The 13,798-nt window shown below is 37.8% G+C and overlaps 1 protein-coding gene across 6 annotated transcripts in view; it reads left to right on the forward strand.

The window, feature by feature from the left end:
- LOC126294978 (uncharacterized) overlaps window positions 1–13,798 on the forward strand; it is a 59,409-nt gene that overhangs the window by 6,415 nt on the left and 39,196 nt on the right. The gene's annotated exons all lie outside the window — the stretch shown is intronic.

Genomic DNA, 13,798 nt, shown 5'->3' on the forward strand with positions numbered 1-13,798 from the left:
AACACTCCGGTGTAGAGTGAAAATTTCATTCTACCCATGAGTTGTCCATTCCATGCCTTTTTTTTCTGTTCCAATATGCGTGTATGCCCAAGTTTCCAATAGCACAACTACGATTGTGTGTTTCTGTGTGCATGCTTACCTAGAAATGGGGGCTGTGCATGCACATTCCTTCCCACCTTTGTTTTAGTAGGAATCTTTGTGCTTATTCAGCAGATGACTGGCAGGTGGGGCCTGTGTGTTTCATTGTGTAATGTGTTAAGGTTATGCTGAGAGGCAATTTCTCTGCGTTGGTACCTGTTGAATCAAAAGGAAGCCCGTTTAATTTTGTAGATGCTTACAGACAAAAAAAAACAGCCACATAGAATGCAGTCACCAAAGAAGATTTGAATAAAAATTTGGAATTTGGTGGTCTGGGTATCAGTTGTCAGGTAGAAGGCTCCAATCATAAAAAGTTACTGTAAGTTTCAAAATGCAAAAAAAAGGGAATTAGAAGCCAGAAATTTATGAAAAGTGTGTATGACAACTGTGGATGAATATTTGAGCTTTGGTGGCTTAACAACACAAGTCTGAAGAAAAGAAATGATAGGGTCTGTGTTGCTCTGCAACAAACTATTAGATATTTAAATGAAAGATACGAAATTCGAGCACAGAACCTTGGTTCTAATGGGTTTTGGCACCTAAGCAATTCCTAAATGTAATCTTTCATGATTAAAGTGGAGTAAACATATTTTATAAAATAAAATACAAATGAGACACTGAAAGTTAGTTAAGCTTCTCATGAGTAAGACTCTTTGTTAAATATTTCTCAGTTTCAGAAATAATTACTGAAATGCTTTGTTTTGAAATTTGAAATAAAGGGTACTAGCTAATGAAAAATTGCCAGACTTAGTGCTACAGCTTCCACAGCAGAAAAGACTAAAATCTTGCTGTGACCACCTCATGAAATTTGCAAACAAAATATAATCACTTTTTATTTCTTGTCCCTCTGTTATTTAGCTACTTCTTGACCTGCAGTAGCTTTTGCAATTTTTTTCCTCATCTTAGCAGACCCAGCAGAAGCTCCCAAGAAAAGAAGGGGATCCACAGTAGACGGCTTGGGTAATGAGGCAGTGTATGTTCATGGGAATGTCCATGCTTACATGTGTTCTTTGCAGAACCTTTTGTGCCTGTCCTTCCATTCCCAGATATCTGTGATTGCACATGAGGAAAGTGACCTTGTATGGATATACCATTAACTTATGTAAGTTTGCAGGCTTTTGTGGCTGTTGTCACTGAAGTTAAAATGTTCTGGGTTATTAGGCCGCGTCATGTTTCATCTAAAACGATCGACATTTCGGCCCCTCTGCTGGGATCTTCCTTAGGATCTTCTGGTGTCCACTACTGTGTTCTAGCAGATACTGTTACCATGCAGCCAAATCTGCAGTCATTGATGTAATCTTTTAATTAGTAGAATAAGGCTTACTTCTCTGTTGAAACTTGATTGTATGAATAGTAGTTTTACCTTCCATTTAAATATGAAGATCAGAAGTTTGCAAAGTGAACAGTTAATCATACTTATAACCTTCCCAAAGGTGGGACAGCGAATGGATATAACATTGAACCAACATTTTACAAGAACTCTGTGAATTTTGCACTTCCTTTCTTTAGAAAACACTAAATTCGCTATATTGAAGCAATACTCTGTGATGAAACATCAATAAAAGCAAAAGGACCTATAAAAGTAGCAGTCAAATACCGTCATGGATGGGATGAGGACTTGGTATGGGTGGGATAACGCAAAGTAGAATCTGGTTTTGTAAGTTAAAATTAAATATATTATATTGACTTATAGATGAATTAATAGTTAACATATATATATATATATAATGCAATTCATATTCAAATAACCTTGTAGGGAAGTTTTGTTACCTATGGATAAGATAAATTTCAGTACAGTAGTTATGAGTAGCTAATTATTTTAATTTTAAAAAAGGAGTTCACCATTTAAAAAAAGATACAGATTACTACTCATCCACTTTCGGAAATGTCTAAATTCCGATTTTCTTGTGAGGGAGCTCCTTGATTGACACAATGTACACCAAGCAGCAGAATGGTCCAGTATTTGTGCCGGGAACTAGCAGAGACTGCGTTTGTGTACGGCCAGGTGGATGGAGACAGTAGAGGGGCAGCATGGCTATACAAAAACAGGTACCTCTTTTTAGGCATTTGTGTGATCATGGGCTGTTTGAGAAAGACGAATGTGCAGGGAGTCAGTGAACTGTGCCTGCACTGGACTTGAAAGACTAAGTTCTACAGGATGTAGAGAAGAAACCTAGTACAAGCTCCATGAGTGGCCTGCCAGTGTGGTGTAAGCAAAGTACAATTATTTGTGTCCTGCATGACTACTACTACTATCCCCATCACATGCAGTGACTGCAACTGGCGCGGGCGCGGATTCTTGTGACCTCCTAATTGAGCCACTTCTGCGCTGCACAACAGAGGAACGTAAATGGAATAGTCTACCTTTGCCTTTGGCAATATGACAGGTTATGATGTTTCTGCATGATAGAGCACCACCCTACTTCTGCATTAGTCGTAGACATGTCAGCATCAACTTTCCTGGGTGTTAAATGGGATGTAGAGGTGGTGTAGCATGGCCTTCTAGATCACTGGACTTACTTTAAACCCCCTGGATTTTTACCCTGGAGAGCATCTGAAAAGCGTAATGTATGCTAAACCAGTTCTTGATGTACGGATCCTTCAACAGTGTGTTCACAACACCTGTGACACTGTTTGGAGAGTGGCTGGAATGTGCAAAAGAGTGTGGCACTCCATGATGTAACGTGTGAATGTGTGAATTGCATCCTGTGAAAGCACTTTGAACATCTGTTAAGATTTAGATGGGTCACAGCTCTGTATATTGTTCCAGGATGATTTGTTGTTGTTGCACGCACACATTTCCAGACTCTTGTTCTTAGGACCTTCTTTCTTCTATTGCCACTCAAGAATCTGCCTGAGCGGTTTGTTGGTTTTATTAATGTTCATCCTGTGTACATAGAGGGCGGACCTCAACAACACAGACAGTTTATCTGAGTTTGTTCATGGATATTTTCTATTTGCATATGGGATACCTGGGGTCTCAAGTGGCTCACAGCTGGCTAACGACATACTTGTGATTTATTTAGCTTATTGCACAAGTTTCCTGTGTTTCAGTGTAATTACCTGCACAACAGTGATCCTGCCCTGAAATTTAGCACTCCATGACATAATATTCTGTAGCATAACCCAAGGTCTAGGTCAAATTGGTAGGTGGTATTTCAGATTAGTTGGTAACACCAACAAATGTAAATGTGAAATAAAGGTTGTGGGAACAGATTGATCTGTACTGTAACCTGATATCTACATTCATTCCATACTCAACACACTGTCCCATACTTGACACATTTTCACTATAAAAGTTAAAACAGATTAATTCAGGTAACTTACCTAATATTAACAGATGTTGCCAGCTGGGATGGCCGAGCAGTTCTAGGCGCTACAGTCTGGGATTGCACGACCGCTACGGTCGCAGGTTCGAATCCTGCCTCGGGCATGGATGCATGTGATGTCCTTAGGTTTAAGTAGTTCTAGGGGACTGATGACCTCAGAAGTTAAGTTCCATAGTGCTCAGAGCCATTTGAACCATTTATAACAGATGTTGACAAGTATGTTGATGCTTATGTACATACATCATACATAAACTAAGATGAATTCTGGGGAAAATGAACACACAACAATGATAAAACAACTATGATATAGTTATTATCACTGTGGGAATAACCCCATATTGCGTTGTCTTGCTGCTCTTATATTGCATTAGGTGAACTTGTGTATGAGGTACAGTTTGGCCAACACTTCATTTGTAAATGTATCGGTCTTGCAGGACTCGCTGTTGACATATAGCTGATCTTGTAGTGGAAAACAATCCCCATACACATCCAAGCAGTACTGAATGCAAGTTTAAGAGCAAAGTGGGCATTACTATTGTCAACAGTAAGTACAATGAGTGTTTGTCTCCAAACAAAACCTACATTGCATACTCTCAGCATTTGAATTATTGTTCCAGGTGTTTTAAGTTCATTACAGACACAAAGATCAATGTGGTAAGAAATCAAACGATATGAAATTACATAATGAGCCATTGGAGACCACGGGTTGCGTATAATATTTTGTTGTAGTGCTCTTCAGTCTGAAGACTGATTTGGTGCCGTTCTCTGCCCTGCCCCATCCTGTGCAGACTTCATCTCCCAATAACTGCTGCAACCTACATCCATCTGAATCTGCTTCCTGGATTGATCTTTCGGACTTCATCTATGATTTTTAACCCCCTCCCCCCTCTCCCCCAATGCTTTCCTCCAGTACTATGGTGAGCCTGTGATGTCTCAAAATGTATCTTATCAACTGATTCCTTTTTCTAGTTGGGTTGTCACAAGTTTCATTTCTTCCCAGTTCTCCTCCGTACCTCCTCATTAGTTAAGTGTTCTACCGATCTGATATTCAGTATGCTCCAGTAACACCACATTTAAAAGCTTCTTGTTTCAGCTTAAACTTTGGCTATCACATCTATTTTGCTGCCCAAATAGCAAACCTCATCTACTACTTAGTGTCTTGTTTCCTAATCGAATTCACACTATCAGCTCTGTTCAACTGCTCCTAGGTCCTTTGCTGTCTTTGACCGAATTAAAATGTCATCGGGAAACCTCAAAGTTTTCATTTCTTATCCCTGAACTTTAATTCCTACTCCAAATTTGTCGTTTTCCTTATTGCTTGCTCAATGTACAGATTGAATAACATCAGGGATAGGCTACAACCCCCGTATCACTTCCTTCTCAACCATTGCTTTTCTTTCATACCCCTCAGCTAACTGTTGTCTGGTTTATGTGCAAGTTGTCTACAGCCTTTTGCTCCTAGTACTTTATCTCTGTTACCTTTAGAACTTAAAAACATGTACTAGTCAACATTGTCAAAATCTCTTCTAAGGTCAGTAGTAGGGTCGCTATTGCCTCCTGTGTTCCTACATTTCTCTTTAATCCAAACTGATCTTACCTGAAATTGGCTTCTACTAGTTTTTTCTTACTTCTGTAAGGAATTTGTCAGTATTTTGCAACTATGACTTATTAAACTGATAGTTTGGTAGTATCAACACCTGTTGCCACCTGCTCTCTTTGGAATTGGAATTATTACATGTCTTGAAGTCTGAGTACATTTAACCTGTCTCGTGCATCTTGCACACCAGATGGAATAGTTTCATCGTGGCTGGTTATCCTGAGGCTATGTCGGAATGTCATCTACTGTTCAGTCGTCTGTAGACTGTGTGTCTGGAGACAACTGTTCCAGTGACTGCAGTGAGGTCCTGAGCGAGGCTACCTGCAGTATTCTGTGGACTGTCTGTGGGCACTGATGGTAAGATATTGGTGTTCTTGTGATGTACACTGTGGACGTCCCGTACTGTAGCACCTGGACACCTTTCCTGTCTGCTGGAATCGTTGCCATAATCTTGAGATCACACTTTGTGGCACACGGAGGGCCCGTGCTATGACCTGTGTCTGACCAGCCTCCAGTCGCCCTACTATTCTGCCCCCCTCATAACGTCATCAATATGTGTTCTTTGAGCCATTTTCAACACACAGTCACCATTAGTACATCTGAAAATGTCTGCACACTTACTCGTTGCACAGTACTCTGACATGCACCAACACACCTCTGCGTATGTGGACTGCTGCCATTGCCACTGTGCAATGACTGCAGGTCAAATGCACTGCACAGTCATACCCCGAGATGATTTAAACCCGCAAGCTGCCCACTAGAGAAACTTCCTGGCAGATTAAAACTGTGTGCCGGACCGAGACTCGAACTCGGGACCTTTGCCTTTCGCGGGCAAGTGCTCTACCATCTGAGCTACCCAAGCATGACTCACGCCCCATCCTCACAGCTTTACTTCTGCCAGTACCTTGTCTCCTACCTTCCAAACTTAAACAGAAGCTGAGGATGGGGCGGGAGTTATGCTTGGGTAGCTCAGGTGGTAGAGCACTTGCCCGCGAAAGGCAAAGGTCCCGAGTTCGAATCTCGGTCCGGCACACAGTTTTAATCTGCCAGGAAGTTTCATAGCAGTGCACACTCTGCTGCAGAGTGAAAATCTCATTCTGCCCACCAGAGCATTGTTTCACCATGTATCAGCATTATCCGTAATTTAATTTAGTTAAGTGTTAATCGCACATAGAACAGTTTGTTGCACAGCCATCTAACTATCAGTTTTAAATGGTGGAAAGAATAATTAATCTTTTAATACATAATGAAATGCATGTGTCTATTGCTTGTCTTCGCAGGCATCTGTGGATATGTGTATCCCAGTTCGTATTACATACCAGTGCTTTGCGTCACCTGATAAAAGTGCCAATAGATTGGTTTCACGCAGAAGAATAGATGGATAACTCGCTCAGCAAAAGCACCAATCAAGCTTTCATCTGAATGAAACAAAAAATGCAAGCTCTGACCAACGGAAAACTAAGGACTGCTTTCACTTCAAAACAAAAAAAAAATGAATAACGCATTTCGGTTGCTGCCTCAGACTGGTTTCACATGAAAGAAATGAAGAAAAATCGCATTGATGCGTAAAACCTACAACCAATTGACTGGTTTCACTCGAAAGAATGAATGAATAATTCAACAGATATGTAAAGTCAATTGACTTCAACAACATATTTAGAAAAAAAAAAATTTTTTGGCACAGATGATGATGATGATGATGAAGAGCAAAATGATGTTCCTAGAAAAATTAATACGCTTGAAGTAGTCATTGCATGCATAAACGATATATGCAATTTACAGCACACACAAATTCTCCCAACTTGTTGGAAACAGGAAATTAAAAAAAGTGTCCCTCCTTGATATGTGGCGAAAAAAGGGAAATGTAAAGCAAATAAACATGGGAATAATATGTATGTACCTTACAATAATAAACAAATTTAAACTTTGAGCATAAAAATAGAGAAATGCTGTGTTATTTATCAATTAGTGTAACAGTCCAGTGTTCTGTTGTCCAATGCACAGTAAATGAACATCGACTGTGCTGGAGTGAAGGTACGTAAATACAATATATGCCTAATTAAAAAAATTTATTGCACTTTTGTGCACGATACCTGACAAATTTTACGTAGCCCAGTCAGATTTGTGTAATCCGAAAACTTGTCCAATTTGGAAAATTATTTTAGTCCCAGGCGATTCTGTTTTGAGCAAGTTTTACTGTACGATGATTACACTGATGTGACATCAATAAGAAATTAAACAAATTAATTGAATAAAAATGATAGTCATTTCGATAACTATTTAAAAATACAAAGTTTTCACATCTCGTGAGATTTGGATCCACAGTCTTCTGCACATCAGGCTTGTATGTGAACCACTACACCATAATGTAACCACTACACCATTATGTATCTGAAATAGAGCTGACTATTTTAAGGTTCTAGAACATTACACAAAATAAGACTTTTTTTTTTCGTCAATTACTCGAAAATGAGTGCCCACCAGAGTGAATGGCTGCAGAATGAAATACCTGGGACCGTACCTAACGTACATGAGCTTATAGACAGTTTCTAACAGTCTGTCCCACCCATGGACGTCTCTCTTTTTAAGTTTCCATATTTACTTACATTATCTTAAGTTTTTTCAGTTCCCATTTAACTACTGCGTACTACATTTTTTTTTTATTTCAATCTAGCACATATTTTCATGGTGAACATGTTAATTGCTTTCAAAGTGAGTAATTATTAAAATGTTGGACATATCACTAGGCTGCAATGAAATGTCATGTCCAATGCAATTTGAACGACTTTTCATGAATTTGAAACTACATCCAGTTCCATTGAACACACTTTGTGAACCACAAAATGTAGCAAGTTATTTTCTATTCACTAAATCACATTTAAGAAAAGTGAAAACAAAATTGTTTGGTATCCTGATCACTACTTTAGTATACACAGTTTTTCTTGTTAGATCATGAATTCATATTAAGAGAGATTATTAACTTTCCCATGGTACTCTGCATTTTCCAGCGGTAAAGAACTGAGGTTGAGGCTGCAGCGAGCGATGAGAACAACTGAATGAAAACAGTTGATTGAGTTGGTTGTTGGAAAAAAATTTGAAAGAAAGTCTTCACTTCAAATGCAATCATCTGCACTACATGAAATGTTTCACATTTTCATTAATTCAGCAATTGCTGCTGCATTTTCTTGAACTTTGATAGCCACAGAAGTGTCTTGTTCTTGACCCCCAAACCCCACTTTGTTGTTGTGTTTGGCTACAGTTTCCTTTATTGCCAAGCCAATCCAATTTACTGCAGAAACTGACTGTGGAAGAGCACACACCTTTGGCTTCTTCAACACTAAGAATAAGAGGCAGCATCAGTCATCATCTATAATGGGTCTCGAATGTGTAAATAACCCCTTCGGTCCATGGGTTGTGTGAAGCTGGCTGAATCTGGAGGGAAGCAAGACAATTTCACATTTGACAATATTACTTTCAGATGGCAGGTTGCATTGTCTAGGAAAAGGTGAACTTGGTGAATTCCTCTTTATTTTGGCATTGAAAGAAACCAGCCTTTCTTCCATAAGGCCACTCACCACCCACGCCATTTTGTTGCTTCGTCATGTGACTGGAAGCTTACTGACATATTTGTTTTTGAAACAATGTGGTTTTGCCACCTTTCCAATCACCAGTGGCTTCTCAATTTCACCTAACATGTTTCCACACAGCAGTACATTGAGTCTTTTCTTGGACATTTTTCTGCCAGTGCACTTTTCACCTTGAATTGCTAGCGATTTTGAAGGCAGCGCACAATAAAATAGTCCCGTTTCATCGGCATTGAACATGTTTTTCAGGTCAGAATTCAGAGTTAAGTTGGACTGTATTGTTTACCATTCTGTTGCTACACTTTCGTGCACATCCTTAGCTTCTCCAAACACTTCATTCCACACGACTTTGTGCCTAGCTTTGAAACTGTCCAGCCATCCTGTGGATGCCTTAAACTCGATAATTTCAAGCTCTTTAGTGACTTTCAGGGCCTCACTCTGCAATGTGGATCTAGATAAAGGTAAGTTTTTTGTCCGCACACAATGAACCATTCCCGCACTGTTTCGTTAATTTCTTCATTTCCGGCCATCTTCGCCTTTCTTTTCATCAGCCCATTCCATTTCATTCATTCGCCCTGAATCTTATCCTTGTTTCTTTATCTTATAAATTTGTGACTTGCCACGTTTGAAACGCACAGAGAGCTTATCTTTCTCTCGCCTCGATTACATTAAACTTTTTGTTAAGTGTTAACAACATATACCATTTTCTTTGACATCATGTTACTGTATCTCTTAAAGTGCTACCAGTAAACTGAAACTGGCAGAAAATAATGACCTCGCCGGGTAAAACCAATGTTTAATGGAAAAATACCCATCTCTTTCACTGCGCACATTGCAGCAGTGTGTTGGTAGATGCGCAACAATGATTCGGTATGCAACGGCGTGCGTCAGAAATCAGGAAAACTTGAAAGTTGATAGTGTGTTGATGAATGAGATGTTTCCTTTGATGTATGGTCGTCGTTGCATAGAGTGGCACGGTTTTAGGTCCACACCAGCAGCGCAACACTGCGCTGGACCTCTTATCTTTGTTTTGTGCCTCTTTTAACAGAGGTGATAAAAGTAACATCCTTGAAGAGTCGTGAATAACTAACAAACCACAATACAGTAGTACTGTATAGGCTCTTTTCCGCAATACTCAATGAATTATTAAGTATGTTCTAAGATTTGCTTTCCATTTCCATGTTTGGCACATTCCACTTTATACGAAATATTGGCATTTAAAAGTGCACTGAATGTGTTGACTGAAATACTTGTACGGTTTGGGCAGATTGCCAAATTATACACGTGCCAATTTTAGCAAGTTTTACCGTATTCTCTTTATTTGCTCATATTTTTTCTCCCAAACATTGTTTTCATTTAGAACTTCGTGCATGTGATTTTAATTACTTTTTACCTATCACAATATTCAGGCATTTAAATATGCTTATCTACTGGTTAAAAAACAAGACAAAATAATCAGTTTATATTGACTGTGCAATGATATCAAAAAATATTTTTTGTTATGTACAAAGTGTACATTTTTTATACATTAATCGTACAAGAATTTTCCTGTTGACATTGTGGACAAAATAATGCAGTTGCAGATTTAAATGAAACTTGGGATTATAAATAAATGTGCAAAATAGTAAATGCAGTAATATGGCTGAAAATGTATTTAACACAATGGTTAAAATAACATGACAAAGGGTTAGAAATTTAAAGACATTTAAGACAATTAATTGAATAAAAACAGTGATAAGTCATTTCAGTAAAAATTTAAAAATTAAAAAGATTTAGACCAACTGAAAAGATTTGAACCTGTAAATCTTTAGAATGTCATGCTAGTATGCTAATCACTACATTACCTTTGTCAGTAAAATTGTATGCCCTAGATCATCCCACAAAACTGACTCCCCCCCTTCCTCCACAAATGAGACACCACCATGATGAATGTTAATAGGATGTGATACGTGGGATCCTAACCTACATCATAGTTTAAAAAATCTGATTTCTCTCCTGGGACCTACCCTTGTTAACTACAATGGGTACATTTATTCTGTAGTGAAATTTGTGCTCAAGAACATAACCAGTTTAAAAACAACAGTGACATTCATGATTATAGTACCAGAAGACCGACAGACTTAAACTATGTTTAACCCATCGTTGGCACAGAAGGTGGAAAATATACTGTTGTAAAACTTTTCGATAAATTAACAGATGAAATAAAATGTCTGACAGCAGTAATAGTTTCAAAAATAAATTGAAATCATATTTTCTTGACAACTCCTTCTGTACTACAACAGATCAGTTAGTGAATAGGAATAAATAAATCTTTAGGTATAATATATGCATTTTATGCCATTTAATGGAATGGGGTGGGTGATGAAGCTTTTAAGCACAAAAAGACCATGATTAATGTGTGCATTTCTTACACACTTGACACACTCCACATCATAATTGTTACTGTGTGATTGATCAATGGAACACATAACTAAGTTCATCTTGTTTGACAGTTCCTCAGAGAATCATCATCTTATTAGGCTGTTGCCTGTTCTGAACTCTCGAACAAAATCATGCCCATCTTTTGTGAGAGGTTTTCCAATGTCTCTTTTTTCCCATTGAATGACCTGGCATTCTTGTGAAATCGTGTCTACAATTCTCATGATACTGTTGAACTTTTTCATTCATGTTGAAAATATTAATTCTGTTATAATATTGTCATTTCCAATTGTTTCTCTTCTTGTGCAGATTGATCTTTGGAAGTCACCTCCATTCTTTTGAAAAATATCATCCCCAAACAAAAGCATGTTCAGTTCTCATCATTCACTACCTTAAATTCCTTGGTTTACTTTAGATTTCCATTTGCGAAGAACGAAATTGATGTAAATATTAAAGACTAAGTGATAATCCACACCATGGTTTTACGGATCGGTTAATAACCATTTCTTCTAACTGATTGCTACTTGTGTTTATTACAGTGCATGTGCTTTTTTTTTAATATATATAAAGACTTCCCTCTTTCTCTATTTGATGATACAGGTATCCACATTCAGATGTAACCTTCTACTGGCTGTAAAGGCTCATTTGGTTGAAAATCTTCTCAGGGTCAGTAAAGAACACTTGGTTCTAAATTAAATTCTCAGAGAATGAATGCATCGTGTAACTTGAATGTCAAATCTACATAGGATGCAAGTACTATCTGGCTTATGAGCTGTATTCACAAAGTTTTAATTTTTATTTTAAAAAATAATTAATTTTAACTAGGTGATTATTAGAACTTGACTTTCCCTCATAGTTCTAGAAGGAAATGTGTGTCCTTAAGGTGGGGGTAGTTTGTGAAACTAACAAAAAAATCTGAATTATAAGAAGTGTCACTGAAGAAACCATCCACGCAATTCTAAAATGTACATAATGTCAAGGTGGCGATGTGGATAGACTGTTGCTGCGAAGTATTGTAATTTTAATAATTAACAGTATTCTGAGTCTCTCTTTAGTGGTGTTGAACTACACTTTTTGCACTATGGTTATTGCCAACTCTAAGCAAGGTAGTTCGCATAATCGTACCTTGCATTGATATCAGTAAGAAAGAACCGAAACTTGAAAATTTTGATGTGTAATCCTGTGTTGGCCTCTGACGAATGACTCGCAAACAATACGATGGTATAATGAATTGCTATATAGTAGAGTACAATTACTGCACAAACTTGTCATTTACTTGTTGTGTGACAAGTTGTGTTGAGGGATGAAGTGTGCCTTCAAGACAGTGTTGAGTGCAGTAGCTTTGTGAGCTCTGCACGCACTGTGTGTATGCTCCGTGTAGAGCTCTCCTATGATGGGGTAGTGCATCAGCCTAGGACTAAATGCCAAAAGTATTGAGTTTCAAAGACTTACAAAGATTGTCCTGTACATTTAGTCTTAATCCCAATTTTGAATCCTGATGTTCTTGTAATGTTCTCAGTTTTGTTGTGAGACTGATAACATTTTTAATGTGTGGATGAAAACCTTACATCAAAATTGCAAATTTTCTTGATTGATTATCAGTTCCAGCTCAATGACGAACAGTCTTCAGATCAGTCTAAAACGATGTCCAGTGTGTTCAATTATTACTCATCATAATATTCTCAGAGCGAAGTACACCTGCAAAGGTGAAGGGAGATTGTAGAAAACTGCTTGAGCGTGACTTAGCTCTAAGCATGCAATGTACATGACAAGAAATAAGTTTGCACAGTAATTGTACTCTTCTACATAATAATTCATTATACCATTGTATAGTTTGCGAATATCATTTGTCAGGGAGGCCAACCCGGGGTTACACATCACAATATTCGGGCTTCTGTTCTCTTTTACTGATTTCAGCGCAAGGTACTACTATGCCAACTACCTTACTTAGTGTTGACAATGACCATGGTGTGAACAGTGTCTACTTTGAAACTGATACATTGCTGCTATCAAAACCTGTTGGTACTACAGTCCATTGACAACAGTTGAAAGAATGTTCCTGTGATTATTTCTCGTATGTGCTCGAGGTTGTCCCGCAGTGACTTAATGTGGTGACTGACTACTGAACAAAGGAATGTCTTATACTTTAGAGTGCAGGTTCTCAAACTTTTCCTTTGACACTATGAGAATCCCGATACTTTGATGGAACACCTTGTTTATTTTGAAGGTTACTGAAACTAATAATTAAAAAAAAGAGAGAATTTGTTTTATTCACGATACTTCTATTTTAGATCGTAACTGATGACACAGAAATCATAAAAATTTTAAAAACTTAGAAAAACTTGGAAAAAACACCATGTTAGTAATAGTTTTTTGTGAAGCACTTATTCACTTTCCTTGGGAAACCCTGCCTTACAGAGGTGCTGATAAAACTGTAAATCCTAACTGAACTCTAAATAATCACTAAAAAGTGATGCAGCAACTAAAAGAGAGAGAGAAAGAAAGAAAAAGAGGTAATGGTATAATCATTGATCTTACATACAATAAACATTGGGTTAGGGAAATCTAGAATTTCAACCTGTAAGTCTCGGGGACATTTTTTCACAGTCACCAACTTGTAGGTTCTATGTCTCACCTGTGCTTTTGCCAAATTATAATCATTTTTTTTTTTTTGACACAGAGAAATTAAACTAATAGAAGTTGTACAAATCTTAGTATTAACTAATTAATGG

Source organism: Schistocerca gregaria, chromosome 11 (genome assembly GCF_023897955.1).
Source record: "Schistocerca gregaria isolate iqSchGreg1 chromosome 11, iqSchGreg1.2, whole genome shotgun sequence".
Lineage (NCBI taxonomy): Eukaryota > Metazoa > Arthropoda > Insecta > Orthoptera > Acrididae > Schistocerca > Schistocerca gregaria.